Here is an 18,259-nt window from a genome sequence, read left to right as displayed (position 1 = left end):
AATAAAATTAATACTGGTTTACGTAAAACTATTTAAAAAATATTTGGATTTATAGTTTGACAAGCTCTAGAATTTTTTTCACATATATAATAAAGATATCAAAACAATGTTGATGAAGCATAACTATGTCCTACTTTCCTAATATTTAGTTATCCTGAATATTTTACATCTCTGCTATAGACAAAACAATGGATAACTGGATGATTAATTGATGGTATTTGCACTCAAACTCAATGTTTTAGAGTCATTAGAATAAAGTCTCCAGTTTATCTCCTAATCCAATACATATGTCCATACTTTGAATTTGGATTTTTTATTGTTAAAATTTCACATGCATAAAGTTAACAAAATATTTTCCAGACATAAAGGTAGCCTGTAGAATGTAGAAACTTTTACACAAAAAGAAGAGACTTTGAGTCAGAAGAAGTGAGTGAGCTTAAATCACTTCTTGGTTTTGTGACCTGAGACAAATCTCAATCTCTCCTGTCTTAGTTTCTTCATCATTAAGATAAAAGTATGGTTTTTTAAATTTCAATTAAATTTATTGGGGTGACATCTATAATAATAATAAAAGCATAATATGCAAATTGACTGAACTACCCAACAGCAGAACGACCATCTGGACAACCTTCCAGACAACCACGCTATGACATTCACTGCCAGGCCAGCCAAGGTGGGTGCAATGTGATTGGTCAGGGCCTGGCCATAGCCCCATGATCACCCTGCAGAGGGAGGCCCAGGCCACCAGCCGGAAGGGTGATTGATCAATCTGGGGCTCCCCGATCGCCCCAAAGAGGGAGGCCCACACTACCCTGCAATGGTGTTATGGCAGATGGGCAGGACCTCCCTCTGCGGGGGCCATCCATAATGGATCCCTGGCCAAGTGGGCAGGGCCTACCTCTTTGCGGAAATGGATCTCGGGGCTCCCAGACTATGAGAGGACATAGGCCAGGCTGAGGGCCCCCCCCTCACTCTGAGTGCACTGGGTCTCTAGTTGGTTAATAACAACATATAAATTTCAAGTATACAACTTTATAATACAACATCTGTACATTCCATTGAGGGCTCACCACTCAAAGTCTAGTCTCTTCCCATCACCATATATTTGACCCTTTTTACCCTCTTTATCCTCACTCCTCCCCTCTGATAGCCATCATTCTGTTTTCTATTTCCATGAGTTTATTTGTTGGCTTTTGTTTTATATATCACAAATGAGTGAAACCATATGGTTCTTGTTCTTTTCCATCTGACTTGTTTCACTTGACATGATACTTGCAAGATCCATCCATATTGTGACAAATGGCAATATTAACATTTATGGCTAAGTATTATTCCATTGTATATATGTACAACCTCTTCTTTATCCAATTAACAAACACTTGGATTGTTTCCATATATTGGCTCTTGTGAATAATGTTGCAATAAACATAGGGGTACATATATCTTTATGGATTAGTGTTTTCAACTTTTGGGGTAGATACTCAGAAGAGGGATTGCTGGATCATATATGGTAGCTCAGGCATTCTGATTTTAGAAATGTATCGTTAACTGTTCTCTCTCTCTCTCCTCTATGAAGTATAACCCATAGCTCCTCCCTTAAATGAAGAAATAATTGCCAGCTCCAGTAACTGAGGAGAAAAAATTGGGGAAAGCAAAATATAAAAAAGCAAGAAAAAACTAATTATTGAAGTTTAAGAGACATTTCAATTTAAACTTTAAAAAAATATTTAACCATATAAACAGACTAAGGAAGAAAAACCATATGATCACATACTTGATACAAAAAAAAGAATTTGACAATATCCAATATCCACCTAGGAAACTAGGAATCAAGGTGAACTTCTCAAGTTCGTCAAGAATATTTACCAAAAAAAAAATAAAATAAAAATTACTACTTACATCATATGTGATGGCAAAAACACAGATACTTTCTAAGATTGGGAAGAAGGCAAGGATGTTCTTTCTCATATGTCTTATTCAGAATTGTACTGGAAGGCCTAACTTGTAGAATGAGACAAGAATAGCATATGAACCCAGCCAGCATGGTTCAGTGGTTTAGCTTCGACCTATGAACCAGGAGGTCATGGTTGGATTACAGGTCAGGGCACATGCCAGGGTTGCAGGCTCGATCCCCATGCAGTAGGCAGCCAATAAATGATTCTCTCTCATCACTAATGTTCCTATCTTTCTCCCCCTTCCTCTCTGAAATCAATAAAAAATGTGTTTTTAAAAAAGAATAACATATGAAATGTATATGCATAAGAAAGAAAGAAATGAAACTGGCTTTATTCATAAATGACATGGTTGTTTATGTAGAAAATCCCAAAGAGTCTATAGAAATCTCTTGAACTAATGAGTATAAAACATGTTCACAAAATACAAGGTTACTATATAAAAGATGATTTCTTATATATCAGACATGAACAACTAGAAATTAAAATGTAAGAGGTTACAATAGTACCCAAAAGAGAAATATTTAACTATAAATCTAACAAAATTAACACATGATCTATATAAAGTAAACTATGAAATTGATGAAAAATCAAGAAAGATCTGAAAAGTTGGAGATATAATCTCGGTTTACAGTCTGGAAAACTCAATATTGTCAAGATGTCAATTTTTTTCAACTTGATCTATACATTCAACACAATCCAATAAAAATCACAGCAAGTTATTTTTTTATCTATTTAAATATTTATTTTTGAGAAATCATTAAAAAACTTGACTTCAATTAGAATACAGACTCAAATTGACTTAAAAAAATGTTATGCCTGTTTTAACAAGTTCACAAAATGAACTGTATGCCTAAAAATTCTAGGTTCTTTGCCCTTTCTGGGTTGCTCAATTGGTTGGAGCATCATCCCATACACCAAAAGGTTGAGTTTGATTCCTGGTCAGGGCACATACCTAAGTTGCAGGTTTGGTACCTGCTTGAGTTAGCATAACAGATATATTTATTAAAATACACATTCTTTTAAAGGGCAGAAATAGATTTTCTATGAAGTCAATGACATATCCAGGAATGGAAAGTTATGATTTTGGATGACAACATGCAAAAAATGAAGGCTCAGTGTTTAGGAAATATTGTGGTCAATCCATTACCCCTGGGAACTTTTTCAAGACTCTGGAAGAATCAGGAAGCATTCAAGCATTTATACTTTGAGAAATTTCCGAGATACTATGACACCATACATGCTGGCTACATGGATAAAAAAGGGTAGTTGAATGTTATGTCTCAAGTTGATTAGATGATAAATGTTGCCGGTCACAGGATTTCTGCAGGTGTCATTGAAGAGTCAGTCCTTTCCCATGGCACTGTGGCTGACTGTGCTGTTGTTGACAAGGAATATCCTTTGAAAGGTCATGTCCCTTTAGCCCTCTGTATTGAGAAAAGGTTTAAATACAACACAGGAACAAGTTTTAGAAGGAATTGTGAAACAGGTTAGTCAAGGCACTGGCCCTGTGGCTACTTTTCGAAATGCAGTGTTTATCAGTTACCCAAAACTAGATCTGGTAAAATTCCCAGGTTGACTTTGTCTGCCCTAGTCAATGGCATACCTTATAAGGTAAGACCTGCAATTGAAGACCCCAGCATAGCATGTTTTAAAAATCCTCACCCAAGAATATGTTTTTATTGATTTTCAGAAAGAGGAGAGAGAGAGAGATCTGAGAAAATGCCACAGCAAAGAGGAACCTAAGGTGACATGATAACTAAATATATGTGGTATTGGATGGTATCCAGGAACAGAAAAAAAAAAAAAGCAACACAAAAAACTCACATTAAATAAAAACTAAAAAAAATCTGAATAAATATATATTTAGTTAAAAATAATGTATCAGTATTGGTGTGGCAAATGCATTATAAAAATGTAATAATAGGAGCAATGGTATGGACTCTGTCTATACTATCTGTAATTTTTCTGTAAATCTCACACTATTATAAAATAAAAATTTTATTAAAATTTGCAAAAAATATTCATAATATTGTGTTGACTTTAATTTCTTACCAAATTTTTGTTTCTTACTTCAGTATTCTGGAAGAAATAACACAAATGCTTTCACAGTCCCAGACACTGAGATATACATTTCTTAAAGCTCATAGAGAGCTTACAAACACCTCTATTTCATCTCTTACCCTTTAGATGAGTACAAATTCAAAATACTAGTACTACTGCATCTGTAAGACAATGTGGCCACATAATAAGGTTAAAAGTTTGATGGTATTATTTAGGTGTTAGAAACTGTTCTAACTAATTTCATATATTTAGTCATTGAATCTTCACAACAATTTGTGAGGCAGGCATATATATATATATTACCTTTATTACTAACATCCACATTTTATTAAAGAAGCTACGAGGCACAGGGCGGTTACTTCATCTATCCCAACTTACGATGATCAGAGAGCTATTATTTACTCTAGTTCTAGATCTGTGCTCTTCATCATTACGTATATTGCTAACCATTTTCCTATGTCCTTATTTCCTCAATTAGGCAAAAAACAAAAGCCTAATTTATATTAAAATTCTCTTACACTTTAGATAAGTACAAATTCAAAATAATTGTTTCTATCTAAATTTAATTCAGTGACTCCTTTTTGTGACATACATCATATTCCAAGCTTTATAAAATATTTTGTTAGTTACTAATGCAAAACCATATTTAGATTTAGCTACAATCATTCCCCAAATAAATGCTTATGTTTCAGGTATTTTACCAAGTTTAATTTATACAGAAAATATGTCACACTTCATTCTCCTCTCCCTTGGTTTTAATCAATGTTTACTTTAAAGGAAAGCATATCCTTTGATGTCTATTGCTCAAAATACAAAATTTTCTGAGGAATATGAATGTATGAAAAAGTAAAAAAATCTTTAATAAATTAGTTCAAGTAATTTGAATATTTAGCTGAACACTACACTGCAAATACTTTATAAAGTGCTTTGTTTCCATTTATAGCCTCTGTAAAAATCTCAAGTCAGGGAGTAGCCATTTTGTCTACTCCTATCAATTTACCAATGAAGCCATGCAAGTGGATGCTTAAGACAGGACTGTGAATCAAAGATTATAATAGGAACCTGTAACATAGATGAAAACAATGGTGATTGGTTTTTGTTTGTTTATTTTGTTTTGTTTGTTCATTGTGTTTGTGTTTTGAGAGGGAGAGTAAGTTCGGTTATTTTTCTTTGTACAAATATTTTGAAAACTAGTTTTGAGACCATCTTAAATAGTTTATAATTCACTTGCTAAAGGTCACACTGCAATAATCTAATCCATGGAGACAATGAGCTTGAGTTCAGTAGACAGGTCAGCCCCTCATAGCTGAGTGGATGTTATTCCCAACACATTAGTGTTGTTGTCTCTCCTTGCAGATCTAGATTTTTTCTTTTCTTTTTTTAAAATACTTTTTGAAGTTAAATTTATTGGGATAACATTGGTTAATAACATTATATAGGTTCCAAATGTAAATTTCTATGACACATGATCTGTATATTGTATTGTATGAACACCACCCAAATCATCTTCTATCACCATAGGTTTGCCCTCCTTAACACTTTAATACCCCCAAACCTTTCCTTCTGGTAACCACTATGCTATTGTCTGTATCTATGTATTTCAGTTTTATATCCCACGTATGAGTGAAAGCATATGGTTCTTAGATTTTTTATGACTGACTTATTTCACTTAACATAATATTCTCAATGTCCATCCATGTTGTTGCAAATGGCAGTATTTCATCATATGACTGAGTAGTATTTCATAGTATATATGTGCCACATCTTCTTTATCCAATCCTCTTTTGAAGGACACTGGTTGTTTCCATGTTTTGGCCACCATGAATAGTGCTACAATGAACATAGGGGTGCATATATCTTCATGAATAAATATTTTTGAGTTTTTCAGGTAGATACACAGAGGATGAATTGTTGGGTTATATGGTAATTCTAGTCTTAATTTTTTTGAGGAACCACCATACTATTTTCTATGGTGGCTATACCAGTTAATATTCCCACCAGCAGTGAATGAGGGTTCCTTTTTCTCCACAACCTCTCCAACACTTATTACTTATCTTGTTGATAATAACCATTCTAATAGGTGTGAGGTGGTATCTCATTGTAATTTTGAATTGCATTTCCCTAATAGCTAGTGAGGTTGAACATATTTTCACATATCTGTTAGCCATTTGTACGTCTTCTTGGGAGAAGTGTCTGTTCATGTCCTCTGCCCATTTTTGAATTGGATTGTTTGTTAGGTGTTGAGTGGTATAAGTTCTTTATATATTTTGGATATTAACTCTTTGTCAGAACTGTTGTTTGCAAATATCATCTCCCATAGATCGATTACCTTTTTGTTTTGTTGTTGGTTTCTTTTTCTGTGAAGAAGCTCTTTAGTTTGCTATAGTCCCGTTTATTTTTGCCTTTACTCTATTTGCATTTGGGGTCAAATCCATCAAGTCTTCTCTGGAACCAAGGTCCATAGTATAGTACCTATGTTTTCTTCATTTTAATTTATTGTTTTATATCTTATATTTAGGTCTTTGATCCATTTTGAATTAATTTTTGTACATGAGGACAAAATGTAGTCTAGGTTCATTCATTTGCATGTGGCTTTCCAATTTTCCAAGCACCATTTATTGAAGAGGCTTTCTTTTCTCCATTGTGTGTTGTTTTTTTTCTTTGTCAAAAATTATTTGCCCATATACATGTGGTTTTATTATTGGGCTCTCAATTCTTTTCCATTGGTCATTGTGTCTGTTTTTCTTGCAATAACATGCTGATTAATTATCATTGCCTTATAGTATAATTTGAAGTGAGGTAGTGAGATTTCTCTGGCTTTGTTCTTTTTTCTCAGGATTGCTTTGGCTATTTGGGTCTTTTGTGGTTCCATACAAACCTGATGTTTTTCATTCTATTTCAAAAATGCTATTGGGATTTTGAGGGGGATTTCATTAAATCTGTATATTGCTTTGGGTAAATAGATATTTTAACTATGTTGATTTTTCCAATCCATGAACACAGAATATCTTTCCATTTCATTATTTATTTTAATAATGCTTTGCAGTTTTCAGTATATAGGTCCTTCACATTCTCCGTTAAATTTACTCCTAGGTATTTTATTATTTTTATTGCAATTGCAAAGTGAATTTTTTTTTATTTTTTTCCTGAAAATTTATTGTTAGTATATAGAAATGCAGTGGATTTTTGTACATTGGTTTTGTTTCCTGCGTGACTTTACTGTATTTTTTTATTGTTTCTAATAGTTTTGTTTTGTTTTTTGGTCTGGAGTTAAGTTTTCTATTTATAGAATGATGTCACCTGCAAAAACTGACACTTACTTTTTCATTTCCAATTTGAATGCCTTTTATTTCTTTCTCTTGCCTGATTGCTCTGGCTAGGACTTCCAGAACTATGTTGAATAAGAGTGATGACAGTGGACATTCTGTCTTGTTCCTGATTTTAAAGGAAAAGCTTTCAGTTTTCACCATTGAGTATGATACTGGCTGGGGGCTTATATATGGCCTTTATTATATTGAGGTGCTTTCCTTCTATACCCATTTTATTCAGCATTTTAATCATAAATGCATGTTGTATCTTATCAAATGCTTTCTGATACAAGGATTCTGTGGTAGCCATTCTTTTTTCTCCTATTGTTCAATTGTTCAGTATTTTCCCTTTCAAATTCAGAAAGCAGTTGCATTTATATATTATATGTTGTGATTTTATTACATTCCATTTAAAAATATAGAATTTATTTTTATTTATTGAATAAGAAAAGGCCCTATTTTTTTCACCATGACCATTGCCTATTTTTAGCCTATTGCATTGTAAGTTTTATCACATTCCTATTGGAAGGAAGTGTAACCTAAATTTAAAAATGTAAGCATGAAGTAGAAAATAAAGTAATTAGGACGAGATATAAAGAAAAAGAAAATACAAAGGTAGGCAAAGAAGTAAAATGAAGGGAGGGAAAAAAAATAGAGAACAGAAGGAGGGAAAGGAGGGAAAAGAGAAAAACAAAGAGCAAAAATCAAAAAAATTTTGAAGTACTTTATATTTGTTGAAATGAATGTCAAGTTCCTAAGGAGACAACTTAAAAAAAACTAAGCTCATAGAAACAGAGATCATCCAGAGGTGGTGGGTAGGGGGTAAAAATATATTCCAACTCAAGTTGAAAATATGTATAAAGGATCACACAGAAGAATTAAATATACTCCTAAAATATTTTCTAATAATCAGAAACAGCATTAATAGAGGGATTGTACAAAAAATAACTAATATACCTACATGAGTTGATCTGGACAAAAGAGGGAAAATATAACAGAAAAGTTAAGTATGCCAATAACAGGCCTCAGTCCCCTTTATTCTAGCCAGGTTTAGGTTCCCCTTTCTTGAGGAACTCAATTCTTGGGCTGTGAGGGTATCACCCAAGATCAATTCAAGGAAATGTCTCTCTAGGTATTTCTACAAGGTACAGCTGTGAAGGAATCATGGAATTATAATAATTTCCACAGATCCAATGAGACTTCATTGACAGCTGGAGACACCATAGGATGTTAGAGCTAGAAACAAAGAATAAATTCATTTTAACTACCCTAACGTTCAGACAAGGAAGCAGAGGTCCTAAGATGGGGAATGAGGAATAATGACTGGTCCAATGTGAGACAGTAAGTTAATGTCAAAGTCAGAATCCTGTTCTCCTGAATAGCCCTCATCAAACTGATGTGCCAGTTAAGTAAACACATACTGTACTCTATACAACTTTTGTTGGGTTCTGTATATATATAGTTGATTTTACCCATGTAGCAGAAAGCATTATATTTCATTTGACTGAAAAGGTTTTCCAGAAGACTGAAAGTCTGAAAAGGTAACTTTTCTGAGATATAAAGCTAGCAAGTAACAGAGCTTGGATTTAAACCCATGTCATCTCATTCCAAGTTCAAAGTATTTAACTGTTTGTATTATTCAGTGTGGCAGGAGAGTAGAGAGGTAGAGGAAATGAGTCAAGGATTACCATTACATTACACATGAAAAACCCAAGGATTTTCATTGATAAAAATACAAAGATACAATATATAGAAGTTTAGAAAACTCCCTGTTTTCAATATCCACCCTCCTCTCTTTCTTCCTGTCCCATAAAGTAGGTAATAATATCTAAAGCAGTCCATTTATGTAAATATTACTTTAACAAGGAGATGAACTACTGGAAAGAGTTTTCCAATAATTCAAGGCAGAATCTCCTCATGTGTATGACCTTAAGACATTTAAAAAATCGCAACTGCCATAAAGAGCACGGCCATCTAAATGTACTTAGCCTTTATGGGATCATAAACCTTTTGAAGAAAATTTAATAAAAATGATCAACACTCTCAAAAAATGCCCTTTTGACACACTTTCACATCCAAGCAATTCATGAAAACCACGGAAGCCCACCAACAAACCTCAAAATTTTAGTTGAAGAAATTTTGTTTTAGGACAAACTCTGCCACTAAATGAATGTATGGCCTGGAATAAGTTAAATAAACTTCAGCATCTCAGTTGGCTACTATAACTGATAGATTTGTATGTTGGCTACTCTGTCATTCTGTTGCTGACAGATACAGCAGAATATGGTGGAAAGTATTCCAGGACTCAGGAAACTCCATTTGCCTTTGGAGATGTGTGACTCAGGGAGGTTTACTTCCTCTCTCTGGGGCTTTGTTTCTGCAATTGTAGAGTGAGGAATTAATACAAGATGACCTGTAAAGTACCTTTTATCTTTAATGTTTTGAGATTCTTAATTTAGGGTAGAGTAATGCAGGGCAGGAAACAGCTTTATCTTCCTAATAAGCATGTAGAGCTGGAGTCACCCGCTCTAAACAGAAACCCTGCCATGACCTTTCAAGCTACCACTTACATAGGCAAGGCATCTACTTGCTCCTGGCTAGGTGTGACAGGTGAGTAGGAATGCTGTAGCCGTGGATCACAGTTTTTTGACCAGCTCCTTTACCAAGCTTTGTGGCCATAAACCCTTGGAGGACTGAATCCTATCAGCAGCCACATCTTCACTTGCTATGGAGCACAGTGATAAGGACTCAATTGCATTTTAGGAGAGGATGAATCAGGAAGTAATTTCAGAATTAGAGGAAACTAAACAGCTGTTCTTGGATAGAGGGGCGTTATGGCCAATACTTTTAGTGTCAGAGTGTGTGTAAACAGCATCCCAACTGTCTATCTGCAATTAAGGAGCTTTCCCCAGGCACAAAAGAACTGGAATAAATCTTTCTTATCTTAGGAAAAAATCACACCCTGTGGTTACATTCACTGATAACATATCTACATTTTTGAGACCTGGAGATCTGGATACTTGAGTTAAATTACATCCCTTTCTAGGTCTGCAGTTATTCATTTCTACAATTGGTGGAGGGTAGGGGGAGGTTACCTTTAAGGCATTTTACAGATTCAGGATTTTCAATCTGTTTTTCTCAAAACCCAAAATATTTCTTTAAGTGCAATCCTCTAGCCCTCAATTCTTCCTTAAAAAAAACAACAAAAAAACAAAAAAAGTAATTGAATATTATTTCTGAGCTTTTTGATATAGCTATTGCTTCATTTTGCCTATAATAAAAAGGTATAATAGATTAAGCAAGTTGCAACCCTTCAGACCACATTGAATTGAAAGTTTCTTTGTAATGAAAATAAAACAAAAAGCAATAATATGCTCTAATCTTTACAGATGTCCTTCCAAAGAGATCTCGAATTGTTTGTTCCACACTTTATATATTTATTCAGTTAACAGGTATTTTGTGGACACCTATTATATCCCAGAGCATTGTGAATAAGACACCATTCTGCTCTCATACACTGATGGTAGAGGAGAAGCTCCTGAGATAATGACAACATAAGCGCACAGTCTCTCTATCATAGAGGTTTAGAAGTTGAAGGCACCTTAAAGGGCATTTAGTGTGACCCCTACCCACCCCCGATTTGAAGCTTGATATTTCTTTATAGTAGCCCTGCCATGTGGTTGTCTTGCTATTCATTGGTCAACTCAGATCATTGGGAATATCACTATTTCTTGTAGCAGCCCACTTCATTTCTAATTTCAAATTCCTTTGAAATTATACAAGAGCATAGTTTAAGTTTCCAATTTACAAAGAAATATAGATGTCAAGGGAGAGCAGAGCTTGGAAGAGGCCATTAAAGTCATGCCATAGGCTGGCATCAAGGGTAAAAGACTGATATCTGATACAGAGGTGAAGTCCTTCAAAATAGTCAAGTGTTCGTTTTTTTCATTTTTTGTCTTGGTTTTTCCCATATAAAAGGGTTAGATTGTGTAAATAGAAAGCTTTACATTTATGTGAACACTAGCCTAGGAACTATTGGAACAGTTCTTGTTTTATCACAACTATGTGGAATCAAGTGAACTAATAAGGGACCATGGACTTGGAGTGATCTTACTTCTTCACACACTATTAAACCTAACTGAAGACTCTTTTCTGACCAATGAGTGATGAGACTTATTTTTCCCAACTGTATATAGACCTATAGATTACTTCTCCATTATTCAGATAGTGAATTTTCAGTCTTTCATTAGCTCAATTACCAAGAATCTCCTATTTCTAGCACTTAAAAACCCTGACTTTTCCTTCAGTAAACCTGTCAGTGAATTATTTTACTGGTGGTATGTTCCCTTACCAGAAAAGATAGTGAATTTTGTAATTATGTTTTAGCTCTTGTTTTTTTTTTTTTTTCTTTTCTTTTCTTTTTTTTCTCAATTAGGTAGACTCTAAAATCCTACATAGTTGTAGCAGTTCATGAATTTTTATTTCTGAAGGAGCCACAGTCAAGGCCACCTGCAATTCACTCTTTCAAAGCCAGGATGTGAGGGTCTATGTTCCCAAAGAATCAAGGACATTCTGCTATCTCGTGTCTCAGTTTCTTTGAATGGCATTTCCACATTGCCCCTGAGTGAGTCCTGCTCCCAACCTCTCTTGTTAAGATTACTCACTCTCTTGGAGGAGGAGAAAATGCAAAGATTGGTTCTAAAATAAAATTTTTTTTGTCTCATTAAAGAAACAAGTAAGAGTTCAGGAGACAAACTTAGAAATCAGTGCCTGGGATGGACCTGGGCCTAGACACTCACAGCACATTCTTACCTGGCTTCCTTTCCTCTCCCGGAAGGATTAGTCACAGCTTTGCACCCTCTCTCCTGTCCTTCTACCAAAAAATGTAGAGACTCTACAGCCAAACTCTTCATTTTTAGGGGAAAAAGTGTGACTCAGAAATGTGAAGTGCGACATTTAAGGCTGCTGAGTTACTTGATGCAAATCAAGGCTAGACTATGGAGTCTCCAGTTTCTAAAGCTGTGCTCTTCTCACTGCTCCTTTCTCCTTTTCGCTGCTCATTTACATTTTAGTATGACAGTCTCATGGTTTGTGTGTGTGTGTGTGTTCATATTGTCTCCAGGAAGTTGCTTTTCATGAAAGAAGAAATATATGACCTCTGATTTACCCCTTAACCTTTTAAAGGTTAAGAACCCTGAAAAGACAAAAATGCATTGAATAAATATTGTTCCTAAATTTCTAATTTTATAGAAAAACCAACTAAGAAAGGAGGATTTTGTTTTTTCCGTATGTCCTCTTTCCCATCCTTCCCTCTTTCTTTCATTGAACACATACTTACTGAAGACAAACTATGAACCAGTCCCGGAAATAGGCTCCAGGGAGGTTGTTGTAACATGTATGGAATACACAGAAAACCATGTCATACAAGAGAGGTTCAATATAAACACTACAAGAATTCAGAGAGAGACCCAAAAGTGGTAGGTGAAATCTAAAAAGTTTCATCTGACTGGGTCTTAGAAAATAGAGGAAGCTGGATAACAAAATTAAAAACAGGAGGAAGGGAAAGAAAGCAATACTGGATACAAAACAAAAAACAGAAAACAAAAACACACAAAACAAAAACCTGCTGGAAATACTCAAAACAAAATGAGGCCAAGCAAGGAACCCATGCAGGGGACAATAGCAGGAAGACATACGAAAGGACAGACAATATCTCCAGTCTATGTGGCTCTTGGTCTTTTTACAAACTCTAACTCATCCAAGCCCTTAAAATCCTCTTCACATCCTTTTCTTTCCTCCTGCCACCCCCATGCAATCTCCTTCCCTTTCTGGGGTCCATTCAGTGCTCTGTTAATCTAGTCACTGGTCCCTATCTTTGGCTATATTAAAATAATCTCATATATTTTTAGGAACTGCTTATCATTTTCTTAACAATCTATTAAGTTGTCTTCATTTCTAGTTTGCCTGAGTCTGTCATACTCCATGGTCTTTCTTTTTTTCTTCTTTTTAAACAAATATTTTACTATGTATTTATTTGTTTGTCTTTACTACATACATAATACATTAGTACATTCTCATCATAGAAATTCAAATAACACAGAAGATTATAGAGTAAGACATCAGGGATGCCCATTTCCCACTCTCACTCCTCTCCTCACAGTTATCATTAACAAACTAGAGGCCCGGTGCACAATTCATGCATGGGGGGGGGAGTGTCCCTTAGCCCGGCCTGCACCCTTTCCAATCTGGGACCCCTCGGGGGATGTCTGACTGCCGGTGCCCTGTGGGATCAGTCCTAAACCGGCATTTGGACATCCCTCTCACAATCCAGGACTGCTGGCTCCTAACCGCTAGCCTGCCTGCCTGCCTGATTGCCCCTAACCACTTCTGCCTACCAGCCTGATCACCCCTAACCACTCCCCTGCTGGCCTGATTGCCCCCAACTGCCCTCCCCTGCAGGCCTGGTCTCCCCCAACTGCCCTTCCCTGCAGGCCTGGTCACCCCCAACTGCCCTCCCCTACCAACCTGGTCGCCCCCAACTGCCCTCCCCTGCAGGCCTGGTCTCCCCCAACTGCCCTTCCCAGCTGCCCTCCCCTGATGTCCATCTTGTGGTGGTCATCTTGTGATGATGTGAGGGCGGCCATCTTGTGGTGGCCATATTGTGATGATGTCACATGAGGGCTTCGTGCCACCTAGGCTTTTATTATATAAAATACTTTTCTATTATTACCTCTATATCCATATTTCTTTAAACTCCCATTCCCTGAGAGTAAATAGTTGTGTAATATCCTGAAGATTAAGTCTATAGTCCTTATCATCACCCATAGGGGGACACATTTTCCTCTGCCCTAATCTAATCTCACTTTTTGCCATCATCCTCAAACATGCAAAATTACCTATAATTCACAAAACACAGCCCTATTCATACTTTTGTGCCTACTTACATATAGTTCCTGCTTTCTGAAATTCACTTTTCTACCATTTTTTACTTCCTATAGTGGAGTTGGTCACGTTGTCTGTATTACATTCAAATTTCCCTGTCTTGCTGCTCACCACAGCATTTATAATGTGTATGGCAATTTTTTGATTATCTCTCTTCCCTATAGGATGTGAGTTTTTTGAAGACAAAGAACATATCTTGCTCAGCTTTGTATTCCTGGCACCTAGCAAAGTACCTGGCACACCATTGGTGCCAAATAAATCTTGAGTTACTGAATGGAAGAATTAAAAATAAAAGGAAAGCATTTATTTTGGATAAGATGGCCCTATAGCAGTGAATTTCAACTGATGTGCTACAAGAATTTTTGAAACATGCAATACCTGACCATTTAGTTGGGGCACTGACCTCTTTTTCCTTAGGTCAGTGGTTGGCAAACCGCGGCTCGCGAGCCACATGTGGTTCTTTGGCCCCTTGAGTGTGGCTCTTCCACAAAATACCACGTGTGGGTATGTATGTACAATGCGATTGAAACTTCGTGGCCCATGCACAGAAGTCAGTTTTCGGTTCTCAAAAGAAATTTCAATCGTTGTATTGTTGATATTTGGCTCTGTTGACTAATGAGTTTGCTGACCACTGCCTTAGATTGTCAAATAAAAAAAATGACAACAGCCAATACAAAATAGCTGTTAGGTGTAAATGCCTATCTTAAACCATAAATATAAAGGTCATATAATAGAGTTGCATCTTATTGGTCATGACACATAATAAGGCTGCATCTGATTGGTTAAATCTTGGTACCAGAAATCCTCATATACAAGTATAGGCACCTGATTTTTTGAAAAGTCACTTTGGAGCAAAAAGGGTAGGTAATTATATTATTATTTTTTTGTAAATCAATCAAAATTATACCTGTTTTTTTGTTAGATATGCCAAAAATATATTTTTTGGTATACTGCAGAATTTTAATAATTAGTTTATGTGTACCATGAGATGAAAAAGGTTGAAAACTGCTGCCCTCTAGTCATGAGGTGTTGTCACAATTATAGAAGAACACCACATCACACTATGAGTTCTCTTTCACCCACTCACACTGTATATTTACAGTCCTAATGATATTTCACCAACTGCTTTCCTGCTATTGAAACTGCAAATGTTTAGAGTGAAATCAAATCTTGTTAGTCTCCAAAACTTTGAATGTACAACCTTACTGATCCTGGGTGACATGTTTGAATTCTACAGATTTCCTTCTGGTGAGAACATTGGGCGCTTTAACACTTTGAGAGCAGGTGCTGAGTTATTATTCCTGGTCATGCAAGACAGAGATTCTAGAAATTCAGAAGCAGTGAGCAGGGGTATGACTGGCAGGCTACTGTGATGACTTCATGTTCAAGTATAAAGAGGAGAGCATGTTCCCAATGAAGCAACAAAGGATGAAGTCATCCTCTGAGTAGTGGTTGGTAACTGAGGTTGTCCAACTATATGGTAAGATATTCAATATGCCACATATGATAGGGAATGCTGAGATTCCCTATCATATGTGGCATATTGAATATCTTACCATATAGTTGGATGCTGAGAAAAAAAAATATAGCCCTTCATGTTTTAGAAATGGCATTCACTGGATGCTGAGAAAAAAATATAGCCCTTCATGTTTTAGAAATGGCATTTCTCCTGTATCCTACTGTGTCTGCTGCTCTGGCATCTTGTATTTCAGCAACTGAGTTTTCAAAGGAACATTTTCTCTAAGTGAACCAAACAGTTTAGCATGTGTTATGAATTATCAAAGGATTGCACAGATGGTAGGGGCTTCCCAAGGCAACAAAGTAGTAAATGTGGCTTCATTCTGGCTCTGCTACTGACTAGCCATAACACGTTGGGCAACTTTCATAATTGTTCTATTTTCTCATGAATACAATGGAGGTAATAATAATATCTATTTCCTGGAGTGTTTGTTAGGCTTAAATGAGTAGATACATATAAAGCACTTCGTACAATGTCTGGCACATGGCTATCTGATATGAATTAGATACTGTTTTGTTCTTTTTAGGTTTTTATAAGCATTAAGAGTTTGAGCCTTAGAATAAAATAACCATAAGCTTGTATCTCAGCTTCACTGCTAATCCGACGTTTTTTCACTTTTACAATAAACTGATTAAAGCATCTAAGGCATACGATTTTTGTGAACATTAAATGAAATATCATGTGGAAAGTGCCTAGCATGGTGTATTGAAGTACTCATCAGTATCATTTATAATAAGTATTCTTTGTGTCATTCCATAACTGTGGCTCTGGAGATCCAAAGATTCATCTTTTCTAAGAATCTCAGTCTAGTGTAGAAAGTGAAAGGATAGTTTGGGTGCAGTGGGGTCAGGGGAACACTGGATATATGAAGAGAGGACTGTAAAATCACAGCTAGGGGTGATGCCTGTGCTACTTGTGAGTAGGAATTTTCAGAGCAGTACCAGGGTGAAAGGCTTCTGGGACAAACTCCATTTGTTGAAAGCCATAGAGGCAATTGATTTTTTACTTTCTTTGGGTTGTCATTTGCTATTACAAATATTACTTCAACAAACCACTTTGTACACAGTCTACATATGTTTTTCCCCCTTAGGCTAAATTCCCAGAAATGAAACTACCAGGTCAAATGGTAAAAGCACAAAAGGCTTTTGCAAAATATTGTCTGTGCTGTTTTCATCCAGGATTGTGTAACAATTTTAAGCTAGCAGTGTAAGAAGGTACACACTTTCTAGAAACCTCTACAACACTTGGTATTAAATTAAAAAAAATAAAATAAAAGTGCTAATTTATTCAGCAGAAAATGGCATCTCAAATTCTTAATTTGCCTTCTTTTTAGTTTGTGGCAAACTTAAGCAATTTTTATATATGCATTGGTCATTTGCAGTCTTTGGGTGGCAATCTGGGCTTTAGAAGGATATGCAATTATAATATATTTCTGATCTCTAAATTTCTTTTGAGTTACTTATATTTTATAAACTTTTTAAAAATGGCCTATGGGCAGAGCAATTTTCTCAATATAGAATGACATTAAATATTTTAATTTAATAATTGTTCTTTGATGAAAATCTTTCCAGAATATACTATTTGCTCTGCAGAATTAGTAGAGTAAACAAAACCTAACCTGTGTTTTCAAATTTGTTCCATAGATAGGTTCTTCAACTTGAGGTCATTATCACCTCAGCTCTGATTTCAGTCACATCTATACAGAGCAGTTCCATGCCAGTTCTGATCCACCACACATTATGGAGACTCATCTGAAAATCTGTGTGTCTATCTATATTCTGCTTCAAGGCTTTCTCTGATGCTACAAGAATCTGCTCAGCCTAGATAAGCAAAGAGTGTTAGAGGACTTCATGCCCTTGTCTTCATTCTGTTAGCAGAAGATACTTGGACTAATTCTGTATGTCCCTCAGGAGATCCTGGTGGAAACAAGCCCCCAGTGCCCACAGCAGTAACCTTAATAAATCACTTTGTATTGTCTCTCACTGCTTCCCTATCTTTTTTTCTATGTTCTTCCTCCCTGGAATCATCACGCAAGTAAACTACCAACAATCAAGTCCTTGTCCCAGACTATGCTTTTCAGGGAACCTGAATTAAGACACTTTAGATCCTCATTCCTAACAATAATGGCAAGTATTTTGGGAGTTATACAAATTTATGTGGATGGTCCAGGATCCAATGGGTCCTGGTTAGAAGACCTGGATCATACTACTTCCTTTTCTTTGGAAAAGAATCCTTCATGTTAACATACTCTTGGGTCATTTGCCACTTATGTAGAGATCTGAGATAAAATAAATAGACACACTGGTTTATTTACTATCCATACAATGTTTACTACTTTTTATCTTCAGAATTTATTTGTAAATACAGGACTAAAAGAAGGCTGGTAAAAATTAATTTTTATTCATGACATCAATTATATTTTGTTGGCTTTCTTCAAAGCCTTGTCTATGATTTCTTTGTTACTAAAATAATTA

At 35.7% G+C, this 18,259-nt stretch overlaps 1 pseudogene; it reads left to right on the top strand.

The window, feature by feature from the left end:
• Positions 1 to 3,032: 3,032 nt before the first annotated feature.
• Positions 3,033 to 14,531, top strand: LOC114235150 (acyl-CoA synthetase short-chain family member 3, mitochondrial-like; annotated as a pseudogene).
• Positions 14,532 to 18,259: the final 3,728 nt, after the last annotated feature.

This window comes from Eptesicus fuscus, chromosome 3, assembly GCF_027574615.1.
Source record: "Eptesicus fuscus isolate TK198812 chromosome 3, DD_ASM_mEF_20220401, whole genome shotgun sequence".
In the NCBI taxonomy this organism is placed as follows: domain Eukaryota; kingdom Metazoa; phylum Chordata; class Mammalia; order Chiroptera; family Vespertilionidae; genus Eptesicus; species Eptesicus fuscus.
Note: the sequence above shows the minus strand (reverse complement) of the source record. Positions and strands in the feature narration are given on the sequence as shown.